We start from the raw sequence: 24,452 nt of genomic DNA, 5'->3' as shown, positions 1-24,452 counted from the left end.
ATGCTCTTTTCTTGCTTTTATTCTTAATAGATCTGGCAATTATTCAACTGAACGGCCCTTATTTTCAGTTGATTACAGTGCCTAAGTCCACAGATTCTCTGGAACCACTTTATAGTACAATTACAAAGGCAAACATTTTTTTCTGTTGTGTTTACTTATGTTTCTTGGATAGAATTGATACAGCGTGAAGTTTGTCCTTAATGTGATATAAAGACATACTACAAAAAGTTTGAGAAAAATACAAAATAATTTCCTTATTCACTTTCATCAACCTATCATCCAGACTACTGCTGGAAAATATTAATTGGACAAAAAATATATAACTAGATGTTCGGCAAAATGATAAAAATAAATTATTACAGAACTAAATTAATAAAAAATTAGTATGTTTCTGTCATTTGATTTTTTTATAAATTTTGTAGAATTTTATAAATATTTTATAAAACAAGTTATTATATGAGAAAAACATGCAGTGGTCTTAGATTGTATTTCTATTAAAATGGTGAAAACTTTATAAAACTATAATTGAAATTCCACCCCATATTAAGAAAACTTTATACTACATGATTCATGTTAGTAATATTCCTTTTTATGAATTAATTTTGTTACTACTCTGAAAAGCAAAAATAACACCAATATTATGTACTCATAATAATTAACTTGAATCTACTGAAAAAAGTCAATGGTTTTGCATCAACAGTGTGCAAATATATGCTGAAATACAGTTATAATAGAATTGTTTGGTATGATTCTGCCCTTAGACCTCTAGAGGAAATATTTTTATTTTTAGGTCAATACTTGTTGAATTTTCTGCCATTTTACTGGCAAAATCTTCACGCACTTATTGTGAGGCTATGACATAAGGTAAAATGCACCATTTGAAGAGTTGATTGTTTTCTCAATGAATTCTATAAATATTGACATATCACTCATTAAATTCTAGTTGCTATGTTGGCTTATATGGATTTTAAAAGATACGAATTCTTCTCTCAAAAAGCTAAAATAAAATAAAACTAATGAGGGGAAATGTTTATACAATGATACTTCCATATTGTGTTTTAATGGAAGAATAAACAGCTTTGGGAGTGTGAAAAGATAAGACACTTGAGATCAAGGATCACATGATGGGGAACAGAACAGGAAACAGGAATATTATGTGTGTATTCTGGAGTTGGAAAGCTTATTTTACCTACTTTAAGACTTAGTTTGCTGTTCCTATAAATGATAACGGTAATAAATGGAATGAAATTTCCTCTTTCCAACGTAAACACCAATGGTTTCCAAGTAGTTAATAAAGCAGTATAATAAATATATATATACACACACAGAGAAGTGTATACTGCCTTGCTCACTAACACCACACACTTGCCCAGTAGACTCCACTAGCAATATTACAAACATTTTAGAAATGGAACAAATTAATTACTTAAAGATTCCTTTAAGATCACTGAGTGAGAACTCAGGTCCTAGTTGATATTTTAGTTTACTAATTAATTTCCAGTATACATAAACCTTTCGAAATCTTACACTTTTTTGCAATTTAAGAGACATTTTTTCCCCCACTGATTATTCACCATCCTCCTCTCGGTATCTTTTTTTTTTTTTTAATGCCTACAGCATCTGGTCTTCCTAGGTGGTCTCCCATCCAAGTACTAACCAGGCCTGACCCTGCACTCAGTGATTATTGATCAAGAAATATTTCAACATATGGAATCATCAACAGTCTTGTATTGTATGTTTACAGATGTTTTCACCACACAGGCCCTTCACGCTACCATTTTTTTTAACCAACCAGATGTTAAGCGTATACATTTGCAATGAGTAGTAAATAAGTCCTAGTAATCTAATGCTTAATATAGTGAATATAAATAACAATATTGTATTATAATTATCAAACTTGTTAGGAAGCTAGATATTAATTATTCCAACTACTAAAAAGAAATTATAATTATCTGACATGATAGAGTCCTAATTATCACTACAATGGCAACCATACTACAATATAGAAATGTATTAAATCAATATGTTGTACATCTTAAATTTATACACTGTTACATGTAACATATATTTCAATTAAAAAAAAAAGACCAACTAAATTCCTGAAAATTATAATTTGTGGTGAGATGTATAATTTTGATAAATATTAAAGTGACACATTATAATAAGTAGACTCATATAATTTTAGTGAAAATAACTAATTTCTAATTGAAATATTCATATTATAAATAAGGGAAAGATTCAGAGTATATTTTTGCATATTAATTGCCACATATTGCAGAGAATCTTGCTGTTTCTATTTGGTTTAAATGGGTTGAAGAATATATTTGAAAATATTAGTCTCTGATAAGAGGGGGATACAATTCAATCCAATTTGATAAATATTATTGTTTAATGAAATGGAAACTAATGATTCAAAGTAAAAAAATTATTGTAATTTTCCATTTGTAGTGTTAATATTTAGATAGCATAATAAAAAAACATCTTATTCAGTTTATTTTTTATGAAGACTGTTTTCCCACACCTGATGTTATTAAACAGTTTTTAAAAACAAAAGATAAAATGTACAGTCTTCATATATTATAAACAAATTTGATATCAAGAAGATATCTCATCTTCTTTGTTAAGTTTTATATCATGTTTCACCTTGAGAGTGTTTCATACCAACAGGTAATGTCCACTCAGATTGTTGTGTTCCCACGATAACAATAAAATATTTTGACATATTCTGACAATTAAATATTTTATTGTAGTTATGTTGTTTTACTTATTGGCATAATTCAAGTGTGTTCCCAACTTCCCACCTCAAAGCAAGTGTTTTTACACCTGAAGGAGGAAACACTGCCATGGATACAGAACAGAACCATTTTTCACGACTCGCCTGCCTTCAGGAAGCTGTTCTTGCCCAAGCCTCTCCATCAGAAAAAAGAGCTCCTTTTTAACACTGTATAATTGCTCCCACAGTCTGATCCTAGTCGGGGTGTGTGAAATGGGTTATTTTTCAAAGTAAGAGGTTTTCTGCTTGGCTGGAAGCTCTGATGTCTTTTCATTTTTTCTTTTCATTTCTTCGAAGTTTGTCCTGGCTCCTTTTCCCCACTTTAGTAAAGTTAATATTGATTTTTCTATTCTGCTCAAAACCTACAACTGCTGGTATCATTATATACATCTCATTGTATTGAAATTAATTATTGGCATAAGCTTCTCAATTAGGATTTAGAATTTAATTATACCCATGATTTCCAGTGTGTTTATTTAGTTTATCTACTAACCCAGGATATAATCTAGAAGGTGATATTTTAAATACCCAATATATGCCAAAGAATATTAAATCTGGCTTTAATTAAATATAATTTCTTTAAAAATAAGTGACAATATTTCATAGGCCTTTATTTTTCTAATAATGGAAAATTTAGTTTATTATGTATAGTAAAGATAGGGCCTAATAGATATGCAATTAATGTTTGTAATTTCATTTGGATTGGTTTTGAATATTTTTCTACTTTTTAATTATAGTTATATTTTATACTACAAAGAAAAAAAGTGTATCAGCCTCATTTACTTCACTGAGTTGATTATATAAATGCTACAGTTATTTCAGTTATTTTCCTCACTTCCACCATGATGTTCTAAGCGAGTTTGTCAATGCCTTTCTCATCTTTGTGCTCACTACCTGTTAATTATGAAAATCAATTATGTTTGATATATTTTAGTGGCATGAATAAAACTTAAGTTTCTTTTTAAAAGGCTAATGATTAATAATACATGATTATTTGAGCTGATGTAATCAAAATAAGCAAAAGAAAATTGAGAAAATATGCATGCAAATTAAATATATCACAGTCTTATCATACATATGACCTCATAAATACTTCTATGTCAAACTTCCAAAATTAGAGGATAAAATATTAGTAATTTTAATGGTATTCAGAGTGACAAACTTACTCATTAACTCTGTAAGAAAAAAAAAATAATGTAAAGAAAGGGAGAGATTTATTAGAGCAAGAAAAAATTTTTAAATAGAAAAACCTAGAAAATGAAAAACATTCTTTTTAAGGTATTTCTATTTGCCTAAGAAACTATGTTTTCTACCAGTAGAAATCAATGTAAGCTGCAAAGACAAATGGCACGACATTTGCAACAAGCACTTATAATGAGAGTGACCTAGAGCGTTCATGACCAATTCCCTTAGTAGAAGAGATAACCCATGATATCTTTCACGAGTGATGACTAGAAGAAGACAATAGGAAGTCATAAGGCAGAATTCTTATCCAACACAAGTTAAATTACAACTTCTCTGAAATAAGAAATTATGCCTTATATGTCATCTTTTAGTGGAATTCATTCCATTCCTTGCTCTCAATAAGCATTTGAACAAGTTGAATGCTTAATGGATACTAGAGCAATGGAAACTTTACATCTAAAAAAACAAAAAGATAATACAATAATTTTATAGCTTTATCATTTTAAAGATAATTCACATATATTCTCAGAGAGGGAACATGATGTTATAGGCAGAGCTGAAATAATCATTAATAGATCTGTGCCTGAATCCTGATTTTATCCATAGGTCACCTAAATCTTCTTGGCATAATTGCTTTTATGTGGGGTTGAGGGAGAGGTTGAACTAGATAAATTGCACTATCAAATTTTATCAGTCTGTCGGTATTTTATAAGATTTATATTGAAACCATAATGTCCATTGTAATGAATTTATTGCATACATGTATTATATATATTTATGCTACACATACTGATGGCAGCTGCATTTGTTTCCTGTTGCTGCATAGCAAATTACCATAAGCTCAGTAGCATAAAACAATACCTACTTATTATCTCACAGTTTCGATGGGTCAGGAGTCCAGACCCAAGTTAGTTATATTCTCTGCTCAGAGTCTCACAAAGCTGAAATCAAGGTCTTTGCTGGGCTGTGTTCTTATATGGGCACTCGACTAGGGAAATGTCTTCTAAGCTCCCTCAGATTGCTGGCAAAATGCATCTCCTTGTGGCTTTGGACTTCATGACAGCTTGTCTCTTCAAAGCCATTAATGGAGAGGGAAAATTTCTTCATCAAGTCTCTGGTTTCAGGAAAGGCCTAGATCCTTTTATGCACTCACTTAAGTATATTAGGCCCACCCAAGAAATTCTCTCTTTTGACTAACTCAAAGTCAATTGATTAAAAGTCAACCTTAATTACATGTTCAAAATCTCTTTACCTTTAGCATATAAAACATAATCCCAGGAGTGATATACCATCAACCTTGGCATATTTTATTTGTAAGAAGCAGATCACAGGTCCCAGCCACACTCTAAGGAAAGAGATTACACTCAGACATGAATATTGGGGGGCAGGAATCACGGGACCTCTTTAGGTATGCCCATTACACAAACTCTATAACAAGAACTGTGCTAAATTTTAGGATTAAAAAAATATGAGTAAGAAAATACACCTTTCCAAGAGTCCATAATCTAGTTGGAAACACAAATAAGCTTACATATAGGTTCATGAGGATTACTGGTACCATGATAGAAAGAATGTGAATGAGGGTTCCATTCTAGAACTGAGAAGGGAAGCAGTGGAGTGGTCTCAGAAAAGGGAAGAAAACCTGTGCTGAATCTTGAAGTGTTGCTCATAAATAAGCAGGCAAGTAGATTTAAGAAGTGGATCAAGAAACTTCAAGACATGTAAGATGGCATGTCATTGTGAATTGGGAGAACAATGCATAGTCCTCCCTTATGAGCAGTTTCTCTTTCTTCAGTTTTAGTCACCCATGGTCAACTGCAGTCTAAAATATTAAATAGAAAATCCCAGAAATAAACAGTTCATAAGTTTTAAATTGGATGCTGTTCTGAATAACATGATGAAATCTCGTGCCATTCCTCTCTGTCAGTTTTAGTCACCCATGGTCAACTGCATTCTGAAATATTAAATAGAAAATCCCAGAAATAAACAGTTCATAAGTTTTAAATTGGATGGTGTTCTGAATAATATGATGAAATCTTGCGCCATTCTTCTCTGTCCTGCCCAGGATGCGAACCATCCCTTTGTCCAGCATACTCATGCTGTATACACTAACTGTCCGTTGGTCACTTAGTTATCAGATAGACTGGCATGCTATCACAGTGCTCGTGTTCAAGTAATTCTCATTTTACAAAAATTATGGAATTAGCCATATAATCACAAATGAAAAGGATTACAACTTTTGCAGCAACACTTTGATGAGTTAAGAGACAAAAATTTCCAATAACAATGTTCTTCTAAAAGACTTTGGCAAAAACAAAACAAAACAAAAAACTTTCAACTATAAAGGATCCCTAACCATTGACATCATCTGCTCTCGACATCCTACCATCAACATCATCATAGCTCCATGATCCATAATCACCCAAAGCAGATGATTCTCCTTCTCACATATCATCAGAAGGTCAAAAGGAGCATAATACCATGTCCCAATGCCTATGTCATTCACCTCACTTCATATCATCATGTAGGCATTTTGACATTTCACTTCATCACAAGGAGAGTGAGTGCAGTACAATATGACATTTTTAGAGAGAGGGAGAGACCACATTTACATAACTTTTATTATAGTGTATGGTTATAATTGTCCTATTTTATCATTAGCTATTTTTGTTAATCTCTTACTATACCTAATTTATGAGTTTTATCATAGGTACATATGCACAGGAAAAAACATAGTAAAAATGGGGGTTTGGTACTATCTGCAGTTTGATATGACACTGGGAGCCTTGAAACGTATCCTCCAGGAATAAAGAGGGGCTACTGTAAACAGTTTAGTCATTCTTTCACTAGTGATTATGATTAAACTGGTACAATATGAGTACAATGCACAAATCAAGGTGTGTTGTGTTTTCCATATAATGAACTCTGTGATTCCTAAACCTCGACCTTAGGTTAGAACTGAGACAATCCTTACCCAGACTGCCAGGATTTTTGGCTTCTGATGACTCAAAGCTCAGTTTCTCTATGGAAATTGTTTTTAGACAAAAGGAGCTATTTCTGCCAAGGTTATGTTTCCTTTCATGCAGCTCACATCCAATGACTGAATGATAGGGTACAAATATCCTTGCTTCAATTCAATATATCATCCGAAAGAATAAGTGTGATATATTGTTTAAAGTTGCTCTCCCTCACAATGTGACTTTGTTACTAATCTCATCACCAAGAAGTGGTATCTATTTTACATCCATTGAATATAAGATGACTTTGTGACTGGCTTTGACAAAAAATATGGCAGAAGGGATGTCCTGGCACTTCCAGAACCCATACATCAATAGGCCTTGCAACTTACACCTTCACCTTCTTGGAACACCATACCGAAACCACCATGTTGTAAGGAAGCCTAGGATGAAAGAGCTTGTGGAGAGAGAGCGAGAGAGAGACCTACCTGCTCCAGCTTTCACAACCTACCTGTCAGCTGAAAGTAACTGCATAAATATGCCCAGACAAAGCAGCAGCAGAAGCACCCAGACTACTCATAAAATCAAGAGAAATAATGTATTATTTATTTATGCAATTAAATTTTAGGGTATTTTGTTAGACAGCAATAGATGACATACAAATATGTGGCACTGACTTTGGGACAGGACAGCAGGTGGAAATCAGTAGGAAGATAAGAAAAAAACCTGTTATTGAAGGCTAAAAGAGCAGTGAGAATACCATTATATGAGGCTAGAGAAAAGGTGATTCATGTCTATATAAGGTTAGAACAAATAACAAGATAATTGCCTGCAAGTAACTCTGTAGTTTGAAAATATGCCTAACAAATTACAAATTTGACTAAGAAGGTTTCTATAGACAACTTTGAAAGTGTTAGTTTTTGTTTATTTGGTTTTAATTTATTCAGCTCTGTATTTCTTAAAAGAAAATCATTCATTTTGTAGCCAAAAGTTAGAGACCATATAAAAGAAACAGGCTTTCCAGATATAAAATGAAATGAAACTATTTCTCATCTACTCTTCTTCAGCCACTAAAAGATACTCAAAATAAATCAAAAGTTTTAAAATCAGGGACAAAGAGATCTGAGGAAGAGGCATATAGGTGGACCTATGGATGGATGCAAGAAAAAGGTGTGAAAATCAGTGTTTTCCATGGGTATTATGGAAAACTCACTAACAATCAAGTAGGCAGAATTACTCATGCAGGTGACATCTGCCAGCATCCAGTCCTGAAATAATGGGTTCTGGAATGGAATGGCCATGGTGGCAGGGATGGAAGCTATATATAAATACAATAGCATGGGTTCCTGCTCACCACAGCTTCTCCAGGTAATACTTCTGACAGCAGATGTCACCTAGGCTATGCCTCTGATGTGACACTATCTATTGTAGGATCAACTATTCGTATGTTGGAAAAGGCGACAAGTCCACCTTGACTAGAATTGACATATTCTGACTAGAAATTTGCCTTTCCTGATTGCAGGTCTCTGTAAATATCACTATCTGAAAATCCTCAGAATATTTGCTCCAAAAGCTCTAGACTCTGCAAAATACCATTATCACACCAAGGTACCCATATTTCCAGCAAAGTATATAGAAAATAAAGTACATAATCATAAAAATCCATTTGTCCTATACAGTATGACCCAGAAGCTACTAGCCTGATGGAGTGATGAAACAACGTTTTAAATGTCCAGCTGGAATGCCAGATTGGAGATGATATCCTGGAAGGATTAAGTGCCATTCTTCAGCACATAATATACCCTAGAACAATGGCCATAATATGGTGTTTATATCAGCAGACTGAATCCCTGGTGGAGTCCACTAATCAAAGGTAAAAGTGTGAACAGAATGTCTACCATCACTCCCAGCGCTGCACTTAGTACAATTGTACTTCTCTTATACAAGATTCAATGTCTAGAGGTTTCAGTTCCAGAGGGAACTGAAATCATTATACCAGGGGTATAGTAAGTACTCCATTAAACTCTAGGCCCTTCCACTCAATTACTTTGTGCTTCTTGTGCCAAGAGACCAGCAAGAACATTAGGAGGAGAAAAGGTTCTTGTTAAGTAGTGGGGACAGGGAAGAGAACATTTGATTATGTACAGGAACGTAACTTTTGGCATTATACTTACTATTTTGAAGATTAAAAGGTAATGGAGATCAGGAATTTAGACTCCTTAGGGATTATGGGATAAACCACTATGTAAGCAGAAGTACTAGCTGAGGATGAAAAGCATTTAGAATGGTATTAGACAAGGGAGATGATAAATATCAGTTGCTGCTTCTGGGATCTTACTTTGTCCTACTTAACTTCCACTTGCAAGTTTTCCCAAGGTAAAGACCAATTAGAATGATAGCAAAACTTTTCCTCATTTAGATGAATTTATCACTTAAAGTAAGTTGATCAAAGCTGAAAAGGGTGAACTAAAGTGGATGCTATCTTGTGTCACCTAGATCCCTTTGCAGAAGGGAAGCATTCACTGTGGGCAACAGCCAGGAGTGGCTGCTACTGCTACAGTTAGTCCCTCTCACAAACTGCCCTGAGAGGAAAGAAACTACTTTGTTCGAGGTTACCCCACCTCCTCCATGGTAGTCAGCATTCAGTGGTGATCAGTGTGGGAACAGAAAGCCTATATTCCCTTGCCTCAATTCAGGGCATCTCTGAAGGCCATTCAAGTTCAGTACTCCCCCTGAGTCCAGCAAAGACATTACTGCAAATGAATCACAATAGTTCAACATGCCTTCGGCTCAATCCTGGCTTTCTCACTCTTTTATCAATTTTCGGTTCTAAGATCCATCCCCAATAACTTCTGTGTGCAAATCTCTGTTTCAGAGTCGGTTTCTGAGGAACCCAATTGTTTCTGGAGGGTTTTATATTATCGTTACTCCATATTATCACAGTTTGAATAGTGAGGGACTCTTTCTTTGCTTGGGAGTGGTAATAATATAATCCGAAGTACAGGTCTGTAAAGAAGTAGATTGGCACATTATTCCCTTTGTGGCGAAGCTTCGTATTTCATGCTTTATTTTCTCTTACTAAACTTTTTCTTTCAGTGCCCTTATTCACTTCATCTGAGAAAAAATATGGCCTGTTATATAGTCCCTTTAACTGTCGAAATGGGATAAGTCACCTTCTTACTGTCATGAGTAGAGATTCACTGTCAAGGGGTTACTTCTCCACCAAGGTCATTGGCCGGAGAATATGTTTTGTAATTGCTCTTGGCACAGTGTGAACAATGTGGATAACTGATGAATAAAGAAGCCCCAGAAACAGTGCATGGAAGAAGAGGACAGTCTCAGAAGTGTAGCCAAGGACAATTCAGAGAATTTTTTTTAATGAGCATGTCGTACACTATGATCAATACAAAATATTTACAAGCGTATAGATGCTCTGTACAAGTTCAAGAGAAATGACTGCCCTTTTTATGATGAATCAGACACACTAAAATAATCAATTAGGCTGCATTAATGCCCCTTTTTCAAATGGACTTGAGAAATAATAATAATAAAAAATGCATAGTGACTAAAAATTCACATAAATATCTGAAGAAAAATTTAACAAACTACTAGGCAAAAAAATCTATTTTAAATTGTAGAATATAAATTTCATATTTTCTGTAAAAAAAGGTTATTGATTTCATCATTTTTTAAATAGCTTAAGCTGAAATGGTAACTTCTTATTAGCATCTTAGTGCAGCCAGTGATTCTGCAATTGATAGATATTGCATGATATGTGAAAAGAGTGAGGTGCATTTTGAAAGTCTGACAGTAACCAAGACAGCTTTGACAGTTCCCTCAGCTTGACTAAAATTTTACCCAGGCCTTTTCCTGACGCGAGGCCCTGACCTTCCTTTTCTTAGAGCATTTACTTTAGAAAACTTTTGTTAATTCTTTCTCTGCCTCTTTGAGTAAATCTTATTCGAAGACTCTTGCCAGTTTTACAAGCTAGCGATGTCTTTCTTAAAGACCTGGAAGTCATTCATTTGAAATTTAATCATAAAGGAAGGCAGAGCCCTTATCTCTTAGTCTCTGCGGAAGAGTAGAAGTTTAACTTTGGTGGTCGATTTGCACTTTGTGAAACTGCCTGCTGTCATAAAGAGAGGAGAAAGTTTATTTTAATTAGCAAATACAGATGACCTATGATCCCCCTACTCAAGCTTTTAAAAACCCTTCTGGCCTTTGTTTCAGCAAGGTTGAACTCACACTGAGTTTTTTTGTTGTTGTTTTTTGTTTTTGTTTTTAAATTAGTTTCAGGTATACATTGGTTAGACATTTATATAGTTAATAAATTGATTACTCTATCACCATTTTGCTCTACACATAGCCATTTCAGTACTACTGACTACATTCAAACTGAGTTCTTCTCTCTCTTATTGCAAGAACCTTGAATAAACTCTTTATTACCTGTTTAAATTTATCTAGTGCATTTTTTTTTGCTTTGATAACAGTACCAGATCATACCTGAAAAAGATATGTTGAGATATTGCAATATCAATTCTTATATAAATTAGAAAATTGGCACATTGTGTTTTATGTCAGCTAGTGGCTTAGAAATAATTGTGCAACATTTCATACCTTTAAGATTGATTACTGGATAGCAGATTGGAGACATAACTGAAACTAGAGCTTCATTCAAACAGTCAAAAAGGCTCTCAAAAAGAACATGTATCTCGAGAGTCACACAAGGATCAGTGTTTAAAAATAGGAACAGTGCCAAACACAGTGATTACCCAAATTTTGGTGAGCATAGATTGTGAAGCTCTTGATTAAAATTTTACTAAACATCTAGTGAGATTATTACAGAGTGCCAACTATTTTCCTATTTTAAATTGTTCTTATCCATGCTGGCAATATTAATTATCTTTTAGAATCAGTGGCTAAACTAAAATGTTTCACGGCACACACCGTAGCTTAGATTATAGCATGGTATATTTATTTCTTTTACATCAGTCAGAGAAGTTATTGATAAACATCTTGGATTCTTCTTTATGACTTTTTGTATATTGATGAATTTAACTGCATATTTTATAAAAAAAAAATCTGAATACTCTTTATATCTGTAGCTTGTACCTATCTGATAGGTTTGATATGTCCAATGTTCTGAAAAAATCATGAGGTTGTTCTTAAACTTTAAAGAATCACAGATCCCTTGAGAGTACAATCAAGTTATAGATGCCCTTCCAGACCATACTACATGTCTATGAAATATTAGAGGATTCGGATCTCTCCTACAACCCCTACTTTTATCCCAGGAAGACTTCTTATATAATTCCCTTCTAAACTGGTATAGATTGTGAGATTGAGCAAAATTAAATAACTTTTTAGTCTCAGAATTAGGACTAGGAGCCTGGCTCCTGATTCCTAAAATCGGTACTCTTAATACCTCACCATCAACAATAAATTTAAATATCAACTTTCTTAAAGTCCTCACAGGGCCACAAAACTGATAGGATTTAATTTATATTTATAGGACTTCAGAGTCTTGGAATAAAACTATTTGCAGCATTTGTTCCTAATTGTCCATGGACTCTCCTCGAATGACGTTTCCTCCATTTTCTTGATCATTTTGGTTTTTCTACTCTGACCACCATAGTTTTATTTCTCTGGTTCTAAGATTTGAGTTCAGTGTCCAATAATGTACAAACGGATACAAGTGAAAACTATTTTAAATAATCTGCATTATGTATTTAGAAACATGTAGCTTTAGAAGAAAAAAATGATAAAAAATAATTTAAAGTTTAAGAAAAATCAAACTGAGGGTGGAAAGTGGGAAAGCCTTCTTGGTATTACTTAGATTGCAATATTTTAGAACATATCTCTCTTTTTAAAATACGACTTTGGAAGTGGTTTTAAATGAATAACATAGCAGATTTCATTAGCCTCTCCTCTACTCTTCCATGAGATAAGTTCTCCTTTGATTTTTTAAAGAAGTTGTCACAAAGGACTAGCCTTTTGCTTTCCATCTTTAAATTTCAATTCTTTAAATACTTTATTAATTTGCGATCACTAGACATGCTCAATAAGAGAATTTAACGGCAAAGGAAAAAAGCATATATGCTTTATTGATATATATTTCCTGTTCTCTCCTTTGAAATGAGGTCAATATGCCAAGGAAGAATCATGCATGCACAGCTCTAAAACTTTGATCTGCCACTTACAAAATCAATGTTGAATTAATAAAGTTGGTAGATGAGAACCACAAGAACAAAAGTTCCAAATATCTGAATTTAGTCCTTTTACTCTTTGACCCAGGATTATAAACTATTACATTTGCATTAGATTTAAAATATTTTTTTAATATTAATAATAGAGATAAAACAACCTAAACAGTACATTTATGTATTAGAAATGATATTTTCTGAAGAATTCAAGTTTTATCATACCAGGAAAATTTTATTTATTTCAGCAATTATTAACAACAGTTGCATTTAAAAAATTTGGAATCTTTGATTAAACAACATTTGCCTATAGTATTATATAGATTATATAAGGTAAAACTAAAGATGTAGGCCCACTTGGATATTTTGAATGACAAATTAGCACAGCGCCTGAACTCATTTTTATTTTAGAGTCTAATATGTATGGATTAAGACAAAAGAAAGATTTAGAAGCAGGCAGGCCACTTCTTGGATGCTTTTGTGACTTCAGATGTTTAATTAGGCCTTCTCCAACATTAAATGTTTACCCAGAGAGGTTCAGGGTTGTAGATTCTATATTTTGTAACACATGGTCAATGTAACAAATGAAGAAAAATGAAGTAGAACTCTAAATTTAAGAGGGTGAACTTGTTTTTTGTTAGGTCAATGGCCATATAAACAGTACATTTTAAACAGTATTCCACATACTATGGCTAATAACAAATCACTCTAAATGTTAGTAGCCTAAAACACCAAAAATGTAATTTGCTCATGAATCTGTACTTTGGGAAGTACTTGGCATAGATGGTTTGCATCTATTCTGCAGAGAGTAAAATGGAGTTGCTCAAAAAGGAAAGTAAATGTACTGTCATCTAAAAGTGTACTTACCATGTGTCTGACAGTTGTCGGAATGGCCCCAAAAGCTGGAGACTGGATAAACTAGGGCTTCTAGGACAGCTCCATCTTTATGTGGTCTCTCTATGTGGTATCTCTAACATGGAAGCTTCAAGGAGCCAGACTTCTTATATGCTGGCTCAAGGATTCCATTGAGCTTGTTCTGAGAGAGAGAGCCACATCAAAGCCATATTCTTCTTTCAGATTTAGCCTGAGAAGTCAAGTAGATTAGTTCTGTTGTACTTTAGTGGTCAATGCAGTTACAGAGGCTTGCCTGAGGATAGAAAACTTAGATCTCCTGGTTTCAATGAAGGAATGTTAACATTATATTTCAAGAAGACCATTTAGGGTGGGATGTCCATTGGAGCAGCAATCTGTGGAAAATACAATGTCTCCATAAATGATTAAGCATACTTGCTTTAGCTTTAAGTAACTTATTTTTACAAATTACAATGTCCTGGTTTGGAAGGTTCATGGGAATTTAAACTACAGAGGTTACTGATCCTTAAGCCAATACTGTGCTGTGATAAACACATTAAGAGCACCATCTCATGTTATCTTCCCAATAACTTTATGAGATAGTCATTAACATTTTTAGTTTTTATATTGGAAAACAAAGATTTAGTAAGGCAGATTATTTTCCATAGGCATATGGTGGATGCATGCTTTGAATTGATATTTGACTGCTTAGTAATTATTCTTAACAATTTTGCTACACTATCTTGGCCCTTCTTTTTGGAGAGACAGATTTCAGGAATAAGTTAATTTACTTGTGATCACACAACTCTGTGGCCATTGAACTGAGACTAGCAACTAACATTCTTGAATCACTGTCCACACCAAGCTGTTTCTAATGAGTAAAGCAGAAGTAAGAAACCCTGCTGGTTTACTTGCAAGAACTTTTTGGAAGGTGACATAATATTTAAATGGATCAGAGTAGGGCCAGAGTTTACTCTGTATAATAAGCTGGGCAGGCTGCCAAATCCTCAATGATCAATTCTCTTGATGGAAATGCTTACAAAATTGCTCTTATTACAGACGCATAGGAACTTGTGCCAATATATGCTAATTCACCCTTGTTACCTCCAGGTGGTGCTCTCAGCCTTGCAGAAAGACTCAGCTGACCCCCCGCCCCCCCGTCCCCGCCCCATTAGCCAATAAATAAAATTCAGTGTTAGGCGTCTCAGTCACTTTTATCCTTTTGACCTTCTTTTGTCTCACTTCAGCTCTATGTGCCTTTCTGGTCCTTGCATGAAAATTGGATTTCAATAAAACTTGGTAGTTTTTAATTGTATACATATCCATTATAAACACATGAGTTTTGAAATAATTATTTCCAATAAAAGATTTAAACCATTTTTAAAATTAAAACACAAATTCGAGGTGCTAAATTGATTTGTTAAATATCATATAAGGACAGAGAAGATTTGAACTTGAGATTTGGGGACTAAAAATATGTAATAAATGTTATGTAAGTTGTTTTCATTCCCCAATTTCTCTCCTTTTATGTGAAACAAATGTGTCTTGATTTCCCTGGGGTAGATTTGATTTATACCTGTTGTCCTTGTGTCATTACTATTAGTGTGCTCTTCATCTCTCAGAAGTGACTCAGTTTGAATGATAAAGTCATCTTTCCTTGGAGCTTCTGGTAAATCAAGCTTAAGCCTATCTCTCCGCCCCATTTCTTGCAACACTATTAATTTGAAACTTTTCTGATTGGATGGAATACTTTTTTTTACTGTAAAGGAAATTCAGACATCACTGTTTATGTGCACACACATGCACATTTTCCTTCTTTAAGGATTTGTAAATATTTCTATAATCTCACAACCCAAAAAGGTGGAGGCAAAGACATCCTGAATCCCTCCTAGACCTAGTCTAACCCTAAAACCTTCTTCATCTGGTCTTGATCTTAATATTAAAGCACCTGACCCATCTGTTTTAGGTAGAATTTTTTATTGTTGAAAATCACAAAATCTTGGTTTAGCTTCACTTAAACCAATAAAAAAATTAACATCACATGACTAAGAAGCTCAAAGGAAGTGGTCTAGAGCGGTGTCTTTGAAACCAGAGCCTCCAACAAAGTCATTATCTCTCTCTTTCTCTCCCTCCCTCTCTCCCTCTGCATTAGTTGCCTGCTTTTTTCTCAGTACCGCCTTCATTTTTCTAAAGAAGTCTCATTTACTTTGGTGACAAACAGTTCGCAAGCAACTCCAGGCTAACATACCAGTGAATCTCTTTACCAAGAGTACTACTAGCAAAAGGTGTAGACTGATTCTTATTGAGATGATTTGGGTCACATGTTTATTTCTGAACTAATCACTGTGGTCAGGAGTAGCAAACATTCTAATTTGCCAGGCTTACCATGTGTTCATCCGTGTATCTATAAAGTGACATTATTTCTAACACAAAAACATAGAGAGTGGGAGAAAGATGCTTCCTTGAAGGGAATAATGATGATGAAGGGAAAATGGGTGCTGGGAAATTGAATATCCAGCAGTGCACTATTCTGCTTCTTTGCTCGTTAGGGAAAAAAAAAAAAAAGACAGGTTAAGTGGGATGGAGTTTTAAATAATTAGAAGTGTTGTTTTTCCACAAATGATACAAATTAACATCTATCATAGTCAGTTATAAACTAGGAACTAAATTAGGTATTTCTATGCTTCTTCAGAATAATAGCTATACCTTTCTGTTCCACTTGGTCTAAATACCTAGCACATGTCTCTCCAACTTAGGACACACCTGGCAATTTTGGCAGGCACGATTCTGTCATTACTCTCTGCCTCAAAGCATGGAGGCTACAGTTAAAAAATACTCCTTTTCTGCTCTGTTTCAATGGGTATATCTAGACCAGTCCATATCTGCTTATGTAGGATGCCAGTAATAATAGATCTTCTCATTTTCGTCTCATGTTGTACTCTGCCCTACCAGCTTCTTGCACAGCACATGACCCACTGTAGGTGCATAGTGAATATTATAAGTCTGTTAAATGATATATATCTATTCTTAGATTTTAGCACGTTCTCTTAATAAAACAAGTGATTGAAGATATGCATTATCCTAGGAACAGTGTTTCATTTTATAGAAAAAAAAGCATCAGGAATTCAGATTTTTTTTCCTAAAGAAATTAATAAAGAACTCAAATCAGTTTGATTTATTATGATACAAAAAAATTATTGAGTGCCTCATTGTCTTGGAGCATAGTCTGTTTACTGAAGCAAATGGACAGAGAAAAGTAATTTATGCATGGCAGATGTTAATCGGGAGTGAATGTCAGGAATAGATAGGGACTTTATTGAAATATACATGCCTGGGTGTGCTCCCTAAAGATTGAGAAGGTCTGGATTGAGACTTGAGTAGCACAGACTTCTAAATTTCTTCTCAAGTGATTTTTGGAAGACATGCCTGATTAAGTCTGGATATTATATTCAAAGGTGTTTCAGCCACAATAGTTCCAAAGTCTTGTGAGACCTTTCTAATACCATGTCTTTGAGCAAGTAGTGAGGTGTCCAACTCATACACTCCTTGAGTAATATTGGAATCAGAGGTTAAGATGAATTACTAAACATTTCATTCTATTTCATTCCTCTTGTTTGCAGGGTGATTGGGAGCTGTCAGAGATTCCCTGGGATTTATAGATTATTGGTTTTGTGGGGATAAAATACAGGAAATTGTGCAGATATATGAGTAGTAATTAACTCTTCTATTTTGTTATGTTGAGAGTTAATTCATGGAGTTCATTTTTGTTGCAATTTTAAATTTGAATCCAGTATGGTTCCCAAATGTTATTATTGTTGTGGTTGTCTGTATGTTAGGCAAGAGACTATTGTGAGATGTCATTAAAATAGCACTATTGCCCAAGGAAGTTACAAACACCTATAATTGAAATTCATATCTCCTCCTTCTATTTCTCCTTTTTTATTTAAAAGTGGAAGAAATCCAACTGAGACAAAGGGCATTTATCAATTCATGTAACTCAGAACAACTCTTATTAAGGGAAACAAATAATATAGTCTTTCTCTCTGTTCCCATAATTCTATATGTGGTCTCCTTAACTCTATATGAAGTGAGAAGAGGGAACAAAATGGCTTCAAGTCAACTTCAAGTTTGCATTAGTACAGTTTAGCAATTTCAGAAAAGAGAATCTCTTCTTTTCCCAATTCAGTATACATAAACCTGAACAGAGGTTTCTTCTAATCAGCCTGGCTTCTGTCATAAGCCCAATCCTTGGACCATTCACCACAGCCAATTGGCATAATACTGTGATTAGAAGCTCTACCAGACTTACACAGATGTAATGTGGAGCAGCATTTCCCCTAAAGAAATGTGTGTGTGCGTGCACGTGTGTGTGCATGTGTGTGTGTGTTGGAGAAGAGTATACTGAAGTTGCTCCTGACAGAAGGAGAAAATAGAGATTGAGTATAGTAAATCAAAAGATGCTTACTGCACGTACTCTGAATACTAATTGTCCAAAGAATGTGCCATTATAGTAGGCTTAGTCTCAGAAGTTATAATTCCTCAGCAAAAACTTTGTTCTCTGGGGTGTTAGAAAGCCTACAGAATTTGCAGAAAAATATTAGCTTAATTTTATTTTCAAGAAAAGATCTTATGGACAATAAAACAAAATATAGAAATCTAACACTCCATTTAGTTGTGTTGAGTATATCCAAGGGGTTTGCTTTTATTACAGTTTTCCATTTGTCACCAACATAACCCCAAATGATGTTAGTGTTATCATTGCCAGTTTCGATCTGAAATATATGGTGTAATGTTGTTATCATGCTGCCCAGTTCTATCATAATAATCCATTACTAGAATGGAAAGCTCAAGTAATGTAAGCTTCCTTCTCTTAATGTTTTTCTTCCTTCATCCTTCATTTTTGACATCTACTCTCTTCAATATGTACAAAGACATTTAATATTTCTTAAATACCAAGTAGAACACAGCTTCTATCACATTTTTCCACCAAGGAACACGACACATAAAAATAAATTGCACCTTTATATTTTCTTATTTTAAAAATATTTTAAAATTACTGAAATCAGGATATGTTTCACATTTGATATCAAAGGAGTTGTGCTGGCTTATTTTTTCCTAAAATTTTCTTATGAATACAATGACTCAAATTATAACTGATGGCATTTTATTATCAGAGTAATATGGTGTTAACTCTCATTGGATGAAAGGAGCTAAACAAATACATCTTATTTCAGAATAGGATTAGATTGCCTAAATTTAATTTCTGGTTCTACTTCTTATGAGCTGTTTACTTTGGGGGAAAATTTTGACTCTGTGCTTTAGTTTTCTCATCTGTAAAATAATAATACTATAATTAATCATTACAGAATTGCTGTGAGAATTAAATTAGTAATGAATTGCATCAGTGCAGTGCTTGGAATAGTGTCTGGCATGTTATAGGTATTATATATGTTGTTCTTATTGTAATTATAGTCATTCTCATTATTGTTAGGTTGTTGTTAAATGTCTTAGTTATAATATTTCCAATCTGCAAAGAACCTATTTATATAGCAACAAAAGAAATAGATTCTCAATCCTGGAATGGAGATCGCTGTATTATTTAACCCAACTGGTTGTACAATATGTAATTCCTAGTGGATTGATCAAATATTGTACAAAAGAGCACACATTTTATTTCAAATTTAAAAGAATAAAGATCAAAAGTAACCAAGGGTTTGATATTAGGAAAAGTGATATTATCTAACTGAAGGTATTATGCTATCTTCAGTAGTAAGAAACTTAATTGGGAAATAAATATCAACTGAATTTTTAAAAGGCCTACAAAATGACATCTTTGCTTTTGATTAACCACAATGTATTGGTACAAAATATGAGGTTTTTTTTTCCTCCTGTATATTAGAGTTAGTTGTGGAATAATTGTGCACCTGGAAACATACTGAAACCACAAGAACAACATAACTTAATTATTTCACTGAAACTTAATTGGATTTTCCACTGTTGAGCCCTACTTGGTACACAGAGTTGAAATCATACAGCTACTAAACACATTAATCTAGCCACACATAACAAGCCATGATGCAAATACAAGAAGTTTTATCTTTTGAGGGAGAGAGAGAGAGAGTTTTTTGATAGAAATAATTTTTAATAAGTATATGAGCATTAAAACCACTTTGACTTTATGTAAGACCATTTTTCTTAGAAAGTGAACATATTTGTATCTTGACTCTTTAGAGACATCCATTCATTATACTGAATATCTTTTCCTGCTTTGCTTTTCTCATTGTTAATTGTTGAATTTTTTTCTGCTCTAGTCAATGTAGGGTTCTTATTCCAAAAAATTGGTTTGATGACATATGTTTGAGTGTTGGTAGGCATAATTATGGAAAATAATAATATACTTTTAATTGATATGAGAAAATTAGTGTACATTTCTGTAAGTCAAGGATTGTCAAACACATTATAATTATATATGTGCTTGTGTATTTCTATATAATATATATCCATAGAAAAATTGAAAATGTTTTTATATGTCTTAATGCCTAGGAATTTTGCATCAACCAAGGAGGACATATACCATATATAATCCTGAACACACAGCACAGACAGGCTTTAAAATATAGCAAAACAGAGAGAATCAAATCTTGTTGAGAGACGATTGCACAAATAAGTTAGTTTATCTAACTTTGCCTTATTTGGACACTAGATTCCATGGTGACATGATACTATCATCTCTGCATGACAATACTTGAAACAACTCTAATTTGGGGTTTTGAGAATATGTAAAAATAATTTATGAAGAGCATGGTGACAATAATATATCATTAAAAACATGACCTATTTTATACTGACCTTTCAAGAATATGTAGTAAATTTTGGCATCAGTCTTTAGTTCTGCCTCACCAACGATCTCATGATAATCTATAATCTGTATGTTTGAGGATATAGTTCTGATCTGATTCTTTTTTCCTAGGTTCTAATTAGAGGCAGAAAGTAACTTTTGCATTGCAGAATTTGGCTGGGTATTCACAGACTTTGGTACTTTGTCATACTTCAGAAGACAAATATAAGAGTTTTAATACAGTGCCTTTTCAAACTAATTTCCAAGAAAGAATTCTCTTTCTTTAAATAGATTTTTAAAAATACTGGTAGTCCATTTCCCTACTGATCTCAAGTAAGTCTGATGAAGCTTTAGCTCTTTGTCCTTGAGCCATCTCCCTGTTTATTGTCATCTCATCTTCTCTGCCCTGATCAGCACTCTCCACACACAGGAGCCATGAAAGTACTGTTTTAAAAAGTGACTTTTTGTTTGAAGACAACACTAAAAGGGTTTGCTCATAAATATCATCACTTATGCATTCATGTCAATATTGCAGAAGACACACAAAGTCTATAAGATAAAGGGAATACTATCATTATTTAATAAAACAATTATTCGCAACTCTTGACTTCCAAGGTAATTGTAGGACATCGGTTAAAAAACCCAAATAAAACATTTAGAATTTTCACAATTTTATCTACATCAAGGAGTTTAGTGGGAAATGTTTAAGTATTGAACTAGGAGGTAATATTAAGAGATGGGTAGACAATCTGAAATTGTATTAGCACATGTAAGACTGTGATTGTATTTGCATGTGAGCCAAAATCAAGAATATCCATAACTTCATAACTATTTATTAAGAGGTTTGTCACCACGGAATGTTTAAGTAACATTCTGGTAGTTCCGTGTGGTCAATAAAGTACAGAAAGAATGAACACAGCAGTAGTCACTCTGAAAATATATGTGAGTTGAATGAAGTAATGAAGCCAAGAAAATAGTTTATGTACATGATAAAGAAAATCCACATGCTTACTTGTAAACTAGTAAAATATCTAGCATCTGCTAAATATCTCATTAACTTTTAAAATTCCAGCTTATCAGACATTAAATTTTTACCAGGTCAATTGAAAATGAACTTTTAAGTCCAATAGCAGAAAAATAATCCAGGTACCCTCTTGGTCTCCCTAAATCCCCTTATGTTCTGGTAACAATATTTAAGTTTCAGGAAAGTTAATCATTCTAGGCCTCAGCTTCCACTTCTGTAAAATGGAGAGAATAAGAAATAACTACATAATGCACTTAGGAGGATTATATAAATAAATATGTACAGCTGTGCTTAGGATAGTACTTAGTACTTACTAAATTCACTGTAAATATTAGCTGTTGTTATGATTTTCTGTGAACATCTTCAGAAAATTGAAAAAGTATTTCTGTAATCTATAACTTATATTGCATTGTGATATTTGACTGGATCTCAGTAAATCCTGATAATTTGTCATATTTCAGAAACATTTTAGAGTTTTTGATGTACTTTAAAATTCCAATAACAACTCAAAGACAGTCCCTCTGACAACACCAGGAATAACCATGTGAAGAAGATTAAAGGCAAGCTTCAGACTTTGAGAAATATTTGCGAAACACATATCCAACATGAGACTAGTATTTAGAATATATTAAAAAAAAAAAAGAACAATTTCAATTAGAAAATGAGCAAAAGACATGAACATAGTTTCACTTAGAAGGATATGCAGATGGTAAATGGCACATTGAATGATTTTTAGCATCATTAGCCATCAGGGAAATGCAAATTAAAATCACAAGAAAATATCACTGCACACTTATCAGAATGACTAAAATAAAAAATTGTGACAACAAATTCTGGTAAGGATGCAGAGAAACTGAATCACTTCTATATTGCTGCTGGCAATGTAAAATGGTTCAGTCACTCAGGAAAAGAGGTAGTTTCTTATAAAGCTGAACTTGCAACTACCATGTGACCCAGCAATTGCTCTCTTGGGCATTTATCCCAGAGAAATAAAAATGTATGTTCACATAAAAACCTGTACACAAATGTCTAGTCCAGTTTTATTCGTAATAACCTAAAATATGGAAACAATACAGATGTTCTACAAATACTGAATGGTTAAATAATATGTGGCATATTCATACTGTGAAATACTTCTCAACAATAAAAAAGAACAAGCCACTGATACACACAAAAACTTGGATAAAACCCCAGGGAACATGCTGAATTAAAAAAAAAAAGAGTCAATCCCAAAAGGTTATATCATACATAATTCTATTTATATAACAGTTTTAAAATGACTCTGTCATGGATTGAATTGTGTACCCTCAAAATTTATATATTGAATCTCAGCCAAATTCTGGTATATATGTGAAATGTAACTTACCTACTAATATTTAGTTATTCCTTTCTTGTTTCTTGTTTGTTTAAAATCCTTACAAATTATTTTTGGAGATCTATGTTCCACCTCATGGTAGAAATTTAATCTGAGTCACTTAAATTCTCACCAGTTTCTTGACCGTAGAGGGTGAGATATTTGAGGACTCTGTGTCATAGTGTCTGTGGGGGAGGAGTACTAGCTAGTCTTTGTTATCTGAACACACTGAATCCTTTGAGATGTGCATTTACCATTTTGCACTCAGTCTTTTACCAAAATAACTTACTGGTAAATCATTCCTTTGTACCTACAGCAAGGCTTCTGACGTTTCAGCTTTCTCTTAGTAAATGTCATTCCACTCTCAAGGGTACAGAAAATATTTGGTTGCTTCCCTTCCTCCTATATCACTCTGGGTCTAAATTAAACTTTACACAGCTTTTTAAGACTGAACTTCTCAGGGCTATTCACAAGTAAAGGAGATATCATTCTACTATATCTGCACTGGGATGAGAGCCAGTCTCAAATTTATCTGAAGAAACACCTCACATAATGATATCTATATGAGTTTTCTATTGCTTTGTTAAAAAAAAAAATCACCTTGAAATTTAGTAGATTAAAACAACTATATTTCACATTGGATTAGAAATCCAAGTTTAGCTGGTTTTCTGTTTCAGGGTCTCTCATAAAGCTGCAAGCAAGATATCCTGTAAGGCTGCAGTTATCTTAAGCCATCTCATACGGCTGTTGGCAGACCTTGGGTCTTCACTTGTCATCGGCCAGACCAATTCTTTTTCTTCTGGGTTCCTCCACAGGACGACTCACATGACAGCTTGCTTCCTTCAAAGTGAGGGCTCCAAGACAGAGAAAGGAAACAGCTGGCAAGATGGAAGGAATAATCTCAGAAATGACATCTTAGTAATTTTGTCATATTTTATTTAATAGAAGGAAGTTATTAGGTCCAGCCCACACTCAAGAGGATAGGTGTGATTTTCAGCATCATGGGCCTTTGGGGGTCCTCTCAGAGGCTTCCTACCACACTAACCTACTGCCCTGCAGCCTGTGCAAAAGGGAAATCTGCACTCTTGTTGTTTTCTCAGGAAAGACACAGATAGCCTCTGCTCGGGAATAATAAGAACTTCAATGTCTTGCTGCCCTTCAGCCTCCTCTCTGTCCTCAAACACATAAACAAATTGGCCCAAGCATAGGATAAGTCAGGGTATGGGGACACAATTCTGTGTTTCCTCCCAAGTTTATGATTTCTTTTAT

This window comes from Pteropus medius, unplaced genomic scaffold (assembly GCF_902729225.1).
Source record: "Pteropus medius unplaced genomic scaffold, Ma_sr-lr_union100, whole genome shotgun sequence".
In the NCBI taxonomy this organism is placed as follows: domain Eukaryota; kingdom Metazoa; phylum Chordata; class Mammalia; order Chiroptera; family Pteropodidae; genus Pteropus; species Pteropus medius.
This window is presented reverse-complemented; position numbering follows the sequence as displayed.